Here is a 14,714-nt window from a genome sequence, read left to right as displayed (position 1 = left end):
AAAGCCCACAAATATTTTTACCAACAGGGTTTAATGTGCAACTGTTTGTAATAGCGAATATTAAAAAGAAACTAGAAAACTGCTCGGGAACAGTTCAAATCACAAAAAATTGATACCGCAAAAAAAAATTGCTTTACAGTAATCTAAGAAGTTAACCCCATGAGCACTCTCAGCTCAATTATTGACCTCTAAGAAATGTTTTGATTGGTTACAAAGAGGGTTGTATAATGTATTGAGCCAATCAAAGATATGGTAAGAATAGTCAGTAGGGCTTAAGGGGTGGGGTATGAACGTTTGGACAGTATTTATTGTGGGACATTAGAGCACATCAGACATATCGAATTGCATTCTGAATACGAAGAATGTCCTTCTGATAGCAAATAATTTTGATTTTTTTTTTTTTTATGTAATACACATTTTATGGCAAATGATTAAAAATTGATATTTTTGATATTGAACAGTACTCGAAGTAAACTTTATAAATCTGATGATTTATACTTAAAACGTATGTAGGTGGGATGAAAAGCCGACGATCAATTGAAAATTTTGACCTTGAGTATTGAAGATATGAATTTTTTAAAAAAAAAAAAAAAAAAAAATTAGGTCTTTTTGGGAAAAAAATCCATATCTTCAATATGAAAGGTCAAAATGTTCAATTGATCGTCGGCTTTTCCTCCCAGCTACATACGGTTTAAGAATATATCATTAGATTTATAAAATTTACTTCGAGGACTGTTATATATCAAAAATTTGAAAATATCAAATTTTAATAATTTGTCATAAAATTTGTATTATATCGTGAATTTCAAAAATGAAAATTATATGATATCAGAAAGACATTCTTCGTATTCAGAATGCAATTCGATATGTCTGATGTGCTCTCTTGTCCCACAAAAAATACTGTCGAAACGCTCAAAACGCTCATTCCAGATCCCTTAAGGAGATTAAAATAAATTGCTGAGATATCTAAAAGCTTTATTTTGATTGGTTACTGAGATGCTTATATCATGTAATTAACCAATCAGAGGCTCTGTAAGAAAGGCAGTAGTGCCTGTAGTGTTAATATTTTTGTTTGTTTATCTATTGTGCAGAAACAGTTTCCAGGGTCAGAATTTCGTATCGCAGTGCAAGAATTAATTTTAATTCTTGCAGAATAAATTTATGTCAATCATTTGATTTGCGAGAATCAACTTTGATTCACATAAATCTGTTCACAAGAATCTTGCGAGAAATGATTCTCGGATTCAATCAAGAAATTCTGACCCTGGTTTCTTCTCTCCTTTCAATATCCAAACTGACCCAGCCATAGTACACTGGGCCATAGTGAAAACGTTTTTGTCAGGTTAAAACACACCCTCAAGGTTGAATGCAAAAATGAATTTATTCTCTCTCATTTGGGGCATGCATTTCCTTTTCAAGAGACTATGTTTTTTACATATGTATAAGGGGTGGGTATGTATATTATTTGCCTTTTTCCCCCTATTTTAATCTACACCAGGCACAAAAAGAAACTCGTCAGTTATATTCATCCTTGCTGTTCAATAACTTGATAATTTTGGATTATTCTGAAATATACATTTTGTTAATTGGACTTTGCTTTCTCATTTGACACCCTGTTCGTGAAAAACGAACAAGAATTGACCAAGATATGCGCCCAAAGCCTCAAACCCCAAAATCAAAAGTTGCATTTTCAACGATTTTCAATGGGAACGCATCGTTGTATTGCACACAAGCACCACGGGCCAATCAATAAAGCACACAGTGTAACAGGCACAATTGATGCACACTGTTCATGAACAGGGTGTCAAATGAGAATGAAAAGTCCAATTAACAAAATGTATATTTCAGAATAATCCAAAATTATCAAATTATTGAACAGCAAGGATGAATATAACTGACGAGTTTCTTTTTGTGCCTGGTGTATATCTTGAAAAGCACTTTGCCGCAAAGTCCCCCCTTTTGATATGCTGCATCACATAATATATATATGTTTATGTGACATTTTTTGGTTCTAATAAAATGCTCTCACATGAATAGTTTAAATTACAACATGGGTTCTAGGTTCAATACATTGGGAACCTTCATGTACTGGTCATATACTGAGGTCAAAGGTCATTTGAGTTAACTTTTTAAATAGACTGAAAATGCAATATTTGTTGCAAATGACCAGATTTGGCTCACTTGAACAGTTTAAATTCAGTTCCAACCATTATTATGTTTTCAGAATCTTCTATCTTTTAGCTGTCCAACTGTGCTGGGACAGTTATAGCCAGGAGAGGGTGTCTTCGAATATTTTTGTATGGGGATGTGCCACAGAGACATTCTCTATATCTACTTTTTGCAACCCATTATACCAATTTTTCACAAAAAGCACCCTTTGCCTAAATTGGGTACTTTTAAGAGCATGTTTGCTCAATTGGTGCATTGGTCGTAACTGAAAACATGCCCATCGATATAACAAAATTTGCTGAAAATATACTCCAAATCATCCCCGTACACCTGCTCCCTGGACTGGACGATAGCCTCATTTGGCCAATATACAAACTCATTGCTGGACCATCAAATTTGTGTATTGTGCTCACTGCTCCATATCCATAATAGTGATGTGAAAGGTCAAAAAACGAGGTGAATGGTCATTTGAGGTCAATTTGAAAATGCAATGTTAAATTGGTGTTACATGAACAGTTTAGTCCAAGTGGTCAGTACAACCAAACATAGGTCATAGGTGGGTATATCACAGCCTTCAGTGCCATGGTGATGTTAAAGGTCATACACTGTGGTCAAAGTTCAGTAACTTATTAATGATTATTTGATTTACCATTTTGTTCATTGATATGCCTTACAAAAGGAATGTGGTAAACAGCTCAGTCAAAATTGGATTTTGGTATTAATGCTTTACATTTACAATCCAGAGAAGATGTCTTGTCCTTCCCAGAATCCTTTGCAACATTATGCATCACCTCATCACAGCAAATGACTCTCCTATTACTTTGTCCAGATTCCCTTTCATGTAGAGAATAGACTTGCAAAACATGGGTCAATATTCTGTCAGTCCAACATCCGGGCTATCTCTAGTCTCGGGCCCAAACTGCATGTGGCTCACGGTTTGTTATGAACAACAGAAACCGGCTGTGAAGGAGGCTACATAGCGATGTTGTTGGAGTGACATTCAATTTCGGAAAAAACAACACTCGACCATGGAATTTAATTTTAAGTTTGTCAGTATATAAACGGTAAATCAAGTAAGTTTCTTCCACTCTGAAGACTTAGAAATGGTTGTTTGATTCCACTGACTATTTGCGATCGAAATTTACATAACACCAATGACAGAAATCATCAACAAAAATCGAATCAGGGACTTGTTTTCACTCGACCGTGCAGTCGCATCATCAACCGGAAGTGACGTGGCACGGACCGACAGAATATTTGTAGTCAAGAAATAAACATCTTTTGCAAGATTTGGATGTGCTCTGTTCATTGAGGTACCTTTTATCACTATCAACCCATGTTGCTCTAGATAGTAAATCAGTACAGAAAATTGAAATGGAAGAAATGCATTATGGGAAGTGTAAGATATCTTCTCTTGATTACAATCATCATAAACTAAAGATAAATTATTTAATTTGTGTACATTGTGGAACATTCAACTACGCTTGTTACTCCGCGACTAATCATGCGAATACACGAGCGTACAACGCTATTTCTACACGTCCATATTAGCGAGGTTAGCTGCGTATAACAGCTTACTACGCACAGCCACGCAAAGAGTATGTTCCACGATGTACATGAATTAAATACTTTTTCTATACCAGTATGTGCCTTGTTTTGTCTCTGTCTCGCTTAAAGTGTTTTATTTTATTTGTAGATTTTATTGCCTTAATAAAAATACCAGTAGTTGGTACAAAACATAATATTGATGTGATGTGTTATTACAGAGTATGCTACACCATCCTAGGCCATATATAAATTCACCAAGCCCAATTTTTCTAAAATACAATTCTCAAAAAAGGAAACTAGCTAGGTGGTCAAGTAATCAATGGGTAGGGCATTGGATATTGATGCATGTGAGTTTGTACCAGGTGCAACCCCTGTTTGTTGAATAATAATAGAGCTAACTTGAAATTCCCCTGGACATGGAACAGAACTCAGAGCTAATCCTGGCTGCCATGGTTTATTGTGGTATATATAGGGTGTGCTTTTCTTAGCTGCATGTCCCTGATTGTTGTTAAATGGATTATAACTTACATGGAGTGTCTTGTGGCACAGAGGTCATTGAATTCATTAGAAACATTGTGTAAAGTGTGCTGAGGCTTATTAGACTAGTTATAGGTATGCTAGGTGAATTCAAATTTGCCATCAAACTGCATCATTTTACATATCAAATTAAAGCCATTGAGTAAAGAAAGCCAAAACTGAAAACATTTTTGTCAGCACTTTCCGTAACAAAGTTACCTCTTGTCAAAGATTGACTTTCATCAAAAAGATTCAGCTAGCAAAATTCCCCAAAACGGCATTTCGGGGTGTTTCTAGATCTTAGTCTCATGGCGATAGCAGCTTTTTTAATGGAACTGCTATCAAAATCCTCTAAAATTCCATGTGCGACTTGATTATCACCATAAAAATCATATATTTGGGTCAAGTGAAGTATAGAAAACATATTTATGTAGGTTTCCTTCACCGGCCTATTCTCGAAAAAAATTCAAATTTCTATGTAAATATGCATTGTGTTTGGGCCCCGGTCTCGGCGAATTTCGCTGACTAGCAAATGTGTTAACTAAGGTTTGCCTGGGATACCTACTAGTCAGAAGTCCAGATCCAGTTTCTGGAAAAAGGGCATGGATAAGTCATCAAGTAAAGGTGTTTTTTTATTTTTGGTTAAAAGTGGTAAAAGCCTTGATGATGCATATGAGTGCAATTGTATAATTGTATTTTTTCAACTCATTTTGCTGCCAGGTTTTTGAATATTATCTTGTTTTTGAATATTATATTGTGTTAATTTGGTTGACCCCCTGTTATCAGGTATTCAAAGTTCAAACTTTTTAGCAGCTGGTCTGCTCAGTGCAATTTTGTCTGTGATAGCTATTTCATTTTCATTTTTATCTATTTTTTCCCCCAAATATTTAAATCCATTTTTCTTGCAAGCAGCTGGTCTGCTCATTATGTATCCCCCCTTCCAAATTTAGCCCCTTTTAAAACAGCTGGTCTGTTCTGTGTAATCCCCCATGGTCTAAATTTTTGTTTGGTATTATTAATTTGATGTTTTTTTTATATATATTTAAATGTTTCTCGTGTGCAATTATTCTAAATGTAATTTGATGTTTTTACAATTTCTAAATGTGTCTTTAAAAAGTTATTTGATGTTTTTATACTATTTAAATCAAATTGTAAAATCCATGTAATTCAGCCATTTGGCTGCAATGTGTTTTAATAAATATACTATACTATAAACTATACTATAAAACACACAATAAAGTTATCGAGGCAAATCTAAATGGCAAGTTGTAAGAGGGAAATAGCTGTGGTGGAGAGGACAACATGACATTGTATTAGGGTTCTGCAATGACGCACTTCTCACTCAACTCAAAGGAAAGAAACCTGATCAATGGTCCATACTTAATATTGTTCCTATCCCCAAAACAGGAGATCTTAGTTCAGGAAGCAACTATCGTGGTATCAGTCTGACCTCCATCGTAGCCAAAACCTACAAAAGAATGATACTTATAGGATCCGACCAGAAATTGACAAGCATCTGAGAACAAATCAGAATGGATTGAGAGTTGGCAGAACGACTTGCGCACATCCTTGCACTACGTAGGCTGATTGAAGAGGTGAAGGCACACAACCTGCCAGCGATAATAACATTCATCGACGACTTTTGACACCATCCATAGAGGCAAGATGTTGAGATGCTCCACGCCTACGGTATTTCGGAACTCATTGTTGAAGCTATTGGCAAAATGTACCAAAACACAAAAGCCAAAGTAATATCACCAGATGGCGAGTCAGAATTGTTTGAAATCTTAGCAGGAGTACTTCAGGCCCGGGACTTCAGGGGGATACCCTTGCCCCATACTTGTTTGTGATTGTCATAGACTTTGTACTGAGAATAGCTATTGAAGGAAACGAAGAGGAGCTAGGATTCCATCTGGAAAAGAGGCGAAGCAGGAGAGTTGGACCAGTGGTGGTGACAGACTTTGATTTTGCTGATGGCATTGCACTGTTGCTAAGAAAACGGAAAATGACATATTTCTTTTTTCCTAATTCAAAGTCAGAAATCTAAACGGTATATTTCTGGGTTTTTTTTCACTTACATTTTAAGAACATGAAAAACAGTAACACTATAACAGTCGTTTACCGTTTTTCGACACAAGAATGTGTGAAAAGAAAAAAGGAAAAGCGAAATTGAAACTGAAAAAGTCGACTTATTACAGTTTTTCGTTTGCAATTTATACCAAAATGTAATTCAAGAAAAGGTTAATTTAAGTTTACATTCTAGACATATGAATAAAAGAATAAAACAAATTGACGAACGAACGGTTAGTACTTGGAATTTTTTTTGGGGGGGGGGTTGGTTGAAAATGAACAACAAAAACGATTGGCCGGTCATATATCCATCAGGTTGCACAAGGCTAGTACAGAACACATTATTTACCAAAGCAATATCGTTACTCAATGCAGTAATTGCATTTCAATTAATTAAAGACCACTTTGATAAAACATACCTGCACTAAACCGCGGTTCACTGGGCTATAATAGTCTAGTCTGGCAAATTATCTTTTAAATAATACGTCAATGATGTATCCTAATAATACTGCGAGCCAAAATAAATTAACTTGTTGTAATGGTAATAGAGAGATTGCGATTTCCAAACGTAGAATCGAACGTACGTGGAATCTATTCAAAATCACTCTCCTGTGACGGGATTTTGAATAGATTTCACGTACGTTCGATGATACGTTTGGAAATCGCAATCTCTCTAATATGGTGGGTTAACTTTGTCCAATCAGGCTCATTATTATGTTTTCCCGATTTCAGAAAAAAAAATTTGGAATTAAAAAAACATTATCTTGTTTTGCCAAATGAAACGTAGCTAAATCCTAATCCTTTAATTAGTTCTAAGTGGCAATGAATATACCAAATTTGTGGAAATAAGAGCCAAAAACGTCCGTTTTTAGGGCGTTTTTGTATGCTGTGCCAATCAAACCCAAAGACTTGTACAAAGACTAATTTCACGTTATGCATTCTATTTTTTTGGAAAACACATTAATTTTTCTAATCTTTGTCATAACCAATTATTAAAAATATGAGCAAACTCATACTACACTCAAGATTTTGAAGACTTAAAATTGTGCTAAGTCTTTGGATATTTTGTGAGAAAACATGCAAAATTGCATTTTCCCTCTAATTAGCCTACGTAACCTACATGTATTTCCCCTCCTTCTATTTTATTAAACCTCCTTGGTGTATATAGACTATTAATATTATGCTAATGCGGTTACGTAATCAGGAATGTGGTATTATTTATAATGTATTGTTTGACAGACTACGGTACAGACTTATAAATTGCATCAAAATAATCTATTGGGGGTAAACTTGAGGGCACCTTTCAAAATATACTGATGATCAGCCCTCGTACAACAGTTTGTATTCCAAGTTAGGAAAAGATTGACTTTACCATTATTGGGTAGTCCTATGGGCGTAAATCTCGGGGTGGTGGGTAGGGGGACGTGTCCTTTTTGCCACAATGACCCATTTTTTGTTGTTGTTTTCAGCCACTTTCAACCAATTCATGCCGATTGCCCCCCCCCCCCATTCACATTTCAAGCCGAGTTGGCGCTAATGGGTATAGTCCATTGCGGGGAACATTTTGTTTCACTTTCACCATCAGTTCCAAGAAAGTTCAATATGCACTCCTCATCCAAATAACTATTAATAAGCATTTTAAGAAATGGACCCTTGATCTTGAAGCCTCTTAATTTGTTTTACCCCTTTAATATTTGTGTTTCTTTGTTATTGCTTTTTAGGCAACATCTTTGCACCATCCATTTTTGTTTTTGTTTGTTTGTTTAGTGTGTTGTGTTGTGTTGTGTTGTGATTGTTGTTTTTATTTGGTTTGAGTATGTGTTTTTGTGTCCCCTGTTTTGTCTTGTTTGTGTAGGGGTTGGCGAGGGGGTGGGTTTTGGGGTTGGCATTAGGAAATGAATTTGGAGAAAAACTTCTGTTAATAAAATACTATGCTGAGCCACCAGCCTGGGTGGCTCACGCTCCAGTAATTTCAGATGATTGAGCTCAGTAATACATCAAAGAATGTCTTCCAATTCATGAAGACAAATAGATAATCAGCTTATCGGATTAAAAGCTTAGAGGGAAGGTCTTGCTGCTCAGCGAGTGTTTGTAATTATCAGAAGGTTTTCTCCAAATTCATTCTCTAATGGTTTCTTTCCCTGATATTAGAGTTTTTTTTAAAAAACTACTGTGTATTATTAATTATGTGTTGTTTTCATATGAATAATGATTCCTCTTCATGATTTTGTTGTTTATTTTGTCAATGCAACTATGTGGTTGATCTGCGTCTGTAATTCCCCAGCTTTTTGCCATGTGCATTCACTTTCTTCTGGACACAGATCATCTCCTAGACTATGCCATGGTCGGTTTTTTGATAACATGTTATTGATCATGATGAATTCGAAATTATACTGATATTTATTACATCAAAATACTAGTATAAAATGGAAAAGTTTATATAATTATATTAGTGACAGTAAAAGTAAAGTATACGTAGGCTTATATTATTGAATGCAACATATCATAATGGCATAATTATAATGGCACTTCAATACTGAACAATTCTGATTTTAGAATAATTTTATTAATCGCGAAAGCCCGAGTTAAAAATCGACTATGTACTTTGCATTTGAAACGGAACTTTGATCGGGAAAAGTCCCTAACACACACTGTCAATCATACTTGTTTATCAATCCAATTTAACCTTAACCGCAAGCACAAAGCCTGGAAGTACAAGACGCGCCTATGCACCTACTGAGAGTTTAACGTTCCCGCCAACACAAAGGGTCGCAGCAAAAACTTCATTTTGATGAAACGTAAAGTGGAATATGACATTGCTTATTATATAAAAAGGGTAAATTAGGTAACCATTTTAAAAAGTGGTGCTTTGAATTTTAATGTACATATACTTTGTTATGCCATACATATTGTTACTTGTATAGATGAGGTGACCTATGATGTCACATGTTTACATTCAGACCGCCCTCTGTTGTTTCAAAGCAGGCAAAATAACACAGAAGTGTCTATGACAGACCACATAAATCTCTTTAAAACTCAACTTTTAAAAACCTTTGAAGTTTTGTGTGATATTATGTATATAGCTTGATGCATTTATAAACAAGATTGATACCATTTTTTGTATTATTTGCTTTGAAACCAAAGTTAATGAATAAAAATCAACTTCTTCCATGTAAACTATAGTGTTTTTTGCCTGACAATTTTGATGACAGACCAACAGAGGGCGTATCAAATGTAAACACATGTCACCTCATCTCTCTCTGTATCTATTTATTATAATTATGTGCATGCTGCAGTATCTCATAATATGTATTTTTTAATACTTTTGCAGCTGTTGTTGTAATTCTCTATGATTATTTTTTATTTTTTTTGTTTTCTCTAATAAAAAAAACATAATGACATAAAAAAAACCACAAAGGGTCGCAGAGATGTGTACCATATAGTTATTGGGAAGCCAACAAACAGGGAGTACGGTGACTGAAAAGATCAGATGTGAAAATCTATCAATTGTGTACAAATTAATTAAATCAGAGTTTTAAGCTTAAATGCAATAGCCAGAATATGCACAATGGGCAAGTGGACTATGGAGAAGTCTAATCATATCCATGTTTTTTAATTTTAAATATCTTCCATGATATGTGATTTGATTGTATGAACATTTACAGTGGCGTACCGTGGCCGCCCCAACCCAGGGGGGGGCTGAAGAAGAAACAATTTTGCTGCCCCTTCCTTAACAGCTCGAAAAGCTTGACCCAATTTTTTTCACCGTCGTTTGAAAAGTGAAGAGCAAAAAAAAAAAAAAAAAAAAAAAGGATTTTAGGTGCTAGCGCCCTAAAAGCAACCTTTTTCCAAATTTTTTTATGCTTTTTCAATTTTTTGCGCCCTTTTTTCTTTGCTAATTCGTTTTGCCGCCCCTTCGTTTTTGCCGCCCCTGTTTTTGCCGCCCCTTCTTCTTCCGCCGCCCCTTCGTTTTTGCCGCCCCTATTTTGACCCCGGGGAGCTGGCGCTAACCCCCCCCCGCAAAAAAAATACGCGCATGATTAGTTGATTAAGAGCAGGGGGCTGGTGGTTATTATCTTTGTACCAGAGATGTAGGGTTTCGGTAAAATTCCTGGGTTTGTTTTGGTTTGGTTCTTTTTCGGGGGATTTTCATGCATTTCACTGGAGTTTTTTCGTGCCTTACATCTCTGTCATGTGTCTTTTCCCTCACCAGTACCAAGTACAGGGAATAATAATAGTATACAAATAACTATTAGCCGCAACTGCCCATGCTGATGTACATCATCATTACCTAACTGGTCCAGGATGTAATAATGATAGCACACACATTATAAAATTGACGTCATACGGCAAAAAAAGTATGTCTCAGACACATTTGGTAAAAAAAGCTATGTGCTATGCTTTTTTTTTTAAAGAAATGAGCTATGCGATATGCGATATTTTTTTTTACAGTAAAGACACAATATTTATGTACTTTTTGATATTCAAATACAGGAACATAGTAATACATACACAGTGTATAATTTTGTTTGTCTCTTTTACAATTATGGCGAAATGTGTACAAAAAACAACAACCAATCTGGAAAAAGAAAGAAAGAAAAAATTGGATGGCTATGCGATACTGAAAAATAAGTTTAAAAAAATGAACATAAAAATGAGCCAAAAAAAAAAAAAAAAAAAAAAAAAAAAACGGCCAACGCGTAGCGCTAAATTGGAGTTCACATAGCAATGCGAGTGGGTGTCTGTGACATACTTTCTATTAATTTTATCTTGGCATATCTTTCCAAGGAGAAACATGGCATGTCATCACTTAGTAGTTTTGATATTTTGTAGAATTATAATTAATTAGATTGGTTAGACACACATATAATTTTCTAGTCTATACATTTTGCTACCACGACGAAGTTTCATTTTGGGACACGCTGTATAACAGTTCAGTTCAGTTCTCTCCATATGGAGAGATTTTATTTCTCAGTATATATAGGCCTTCGGCCTTACAATACAATAAAGTACAGTACAATATATTTACCCATCACCAGGGGGCAAAAGAGTTTGCCTGATTTTATGAGCATTAAAAATAAATTTTGATAATGAAATTATAGTTTGTTGATTTCTAGACTGAAATAGAGTAATAAAATAATTGAAATTTGGAATACACTCTGGCAATAAGCGATTTCTTTCATTAGCATAAGCAGGACATTTTAATACAAAATGATACAAATCTTCAATTTCACCAGTGTGGCAGATTTTACAAATACGTAAATTTCGAGGAACCTTAAACCATATTCCACGAACATATTCTAACTCAAGAACACCCAATCTGGCTTTGGTCAGAAGTATTTTATGAAATGGTTTCTCCAGCCACAATAAATAGTCTTCCACCACTAGATTTTCTTTGATTTGAGTATAAAAAGTAAGTGATGAATATGTACTTAATGCATTTCGCCAATTTTGTATATCAATATCTTTACATCTCTGTTTGAAAACATCAATAAAATAATTTACATTGTCAACACCTTGAGCAATCCATATTTCACCAAAACCGTAAGAGTACAGAATATTTTTGATCTTCATAGCCCAGCATTCTTTACCATTCTCTGCCTTTTTGTATTGAAACTCATAGCTTTGTCTTAAAAACCTGTTATTATCCAGTGATAAAATGTAAAACCAATACTTAATACAGTTAATAAGTGAATTTACCAACAGTACATTTCTACCAAGTTCACCACGAATGGCACAGTGTGGGATAGATTTACATGATTTAGATACACCAAGAACATAACGACAAAACTTAATATGTACTCTTTCAATTATCTGGGACTCAGATGTTCCCCAAAGTTCACTACCGAAAAGGAGTATAGGTCTTATTTTTGTGTCAAAATCTTGAATAGAACATCCACAGGGAGAGGACTATAGCTTTTCAAAATCTTTATGAGACCAAAGAAAGCTTTGTTAGCTTGCGATGCAGTGGATTTCTGTGCATTAAGCCAGTTCCCATTACTTGAAAACACATTACCTAGGTACTTGAAGGTATTGACCACTTCTATTCTTGTTCCCTTATAAAACCATTTCTCAGCACGTTTAAGAACACCACCTCGTTTAAATACCATGATTTTAGTTTTATCTATATTTACTGAAAGGCCCCATTCATGACAATATTCTGCTAGAACATCAAGTTGTTTTTGTAGACCAAAGATAGTGCCACTTATAAGAGCTAAGTCATCAGCAAATAGTAGATGACTGATAAAACATTGATTTATCTGCACTTTTTCAGTGTCGTCAGAGTTCAGTCGTGTACTCAAATCGTTTATAAAAAGTTTGAATAAAAATGGTGACAGCAAAGAACCTTGCTGAACTCCAGCCTTACAAGAAAAAACATTTGTTATACTTGTAGATGTTCTGACACAAGCATTTAATTGCATATACATTGAACTCAAAACATTAAGAACATTACCAGTAATACCATATCGTTTCAGCTTAAATAATAGAGCATCATGATTTATTAAATCAAAAGCTTTACGAAAATCTACAAAGCCTATATAGACCCTTCCACGCTTCCATGAAAGATATTTATTGATAACTGTATCCAATATAAAAACATTATCTGTGGTTCTGAAACCTTTACGGAAGCCGGCCTGTTCTTGATGGAAAACATTTTCAGCCTCAGCCCAAAAGTTTAACCTTTCGAGCAAAACTTTAGAAAAACTTTACTCATTATAGGAAGTAAAGAAATACCACGGTAATTTGCTGGATCAGTTTTATTCCCTTTTAAAAATAGGAATAATAAGACTGGATGCCCATTGGAGTGGAAATGATCCAGTGGTCAAGATCAGGTTGCAAAACTTCACCAAAATATCACTCAACTCATTTATTGGACTGTTTTTGAAAAATTCGGGTGGAAAACCATCAATACCGGGAGCCTTGGCATTTTTAAGAGCATCAATACTCGATTTAATTTCCTCGGGTGTTATCTCGGCATCAAAAAATGCAGTCCAATCTGGATGGTGATTTAGTTCACCCTCAACTTGGTTTTGCAACGTGGGCTCCCCACTAGTGCCGTACTATTACGCTGACTTTCGTATTCGGCGAGGAGGACGATTTCGACCTCCTGGTTTGTTTACAAACAGAGAGGTAGACAAAAAACCGTTCCGCGTGTCCAAACACTGAAGTATCAGAAGGACGGTCCACAATAGCGTGATTCACGTAACCTGAATAGGGATTAAAAAGCTGTCACGTAGAACCATGTGCTTCTATTGTCCAATTTGCCATCAAGATTTCATATGGAAACAGTTCAGACCCAGTACAAGATCATGTCAGAAATTAATATTTTGTTCTGGGTCTGATTATTCGGACTAGGCTCCCCACCTGGTATATCAACTCGAAATAGATTTTCAAAGTATTGAAACCAATTGTCTGATGAAATCTCACTGGAAATTGATGTTTGACTTCCTTCAATCTTGACCAGAAACCTTTACTGTCGCGATTTTTCAAACAGTCCAAAATTTCTTTTTGTTGCTGGTTTTTGAATTTTGTTTTCTTTTCCTCAATGAAGTTTTTATATTCATGCTTCGTATTTTTGTAATCAGTTAAAGCTTCTTCAGAGCGACTTAATCTGAATAATCTGAGTTTGTATTGAACTCTATTTTTAAACCTGATACACTCATCGTCAAACCACGTAGACTTACAATGTGCCTTACTTTTTTTTTTCATAAAAGGGCGTTGCATAGCTTTCCCTACATAAGCAAAGATATCTGTCAAAGCAGACAATGCTTTGTCAATTTGTACCAAGTCTAGAGCTCTTTGAAAAGCATGTTTCATTTCATTCACCTTTGTATGCTTCCACCTGTTAACAAAAGAGTTGAGTAGATTTGGTTTCACACATATCTATGTAACGAGCTACATGCTGTCTGTTGCCATGGGTCCGGCATATCAGACGGTACAGAAGAATTACCCACTATGAATGAAAAGGTAATTGGGAGGTGATCCGATTCAATTCTTGAGTGGATATCAACATTGCAGATCTTTTGAAAGGTGGAAACATTACATAACACATAGTCTACAACACTTTTCCCTTGATGGCTTATGAATGTATAGAAGCTTGATCGAATAGCATTAATTCTACCATTTACAATTTTTATACCCGTGTTACAACAAAAATTCAACAATTCACGACCATATCTATTTACAAAATTGTCCTGGTTTGATCTTTTTGGGAGGGGGACATCTTCATCATACACATCATTGTCCCAACCCTCGGGGCATTCATCCGAGTCAATGAAATCATTGAGAATACCTGTTCTTCCATTAAAATCACCAACAATAATAAAAATGGCATTTGGGTAATCTGATAAATATTGAGCATATTCAGTCTCTAGAATGTCAAGTACATCTTCATTTATAGAATAGGGGGA

The sequence above is a fragment of the Amphiura filiformis genome, chromosome 17 (genome assembly GCF_039555335.1).
Source record: "Amphiura filiformis chromosome 17, Afil_fr2py, whole genome shotgun sequence".
Classification (NCBI taxonomy): domain Eukaryota; kingdom Metazoa; phylum Echinodermata; class Ophiuroidea; order Amphilepidida; family Amphiuridae; genus Amphiura; species Amphiura filiformis.
The sequence above is the reverse complement of the archived record's forward strand: the minus strand, read 5'-3'. Positions refer to the sequence as shown.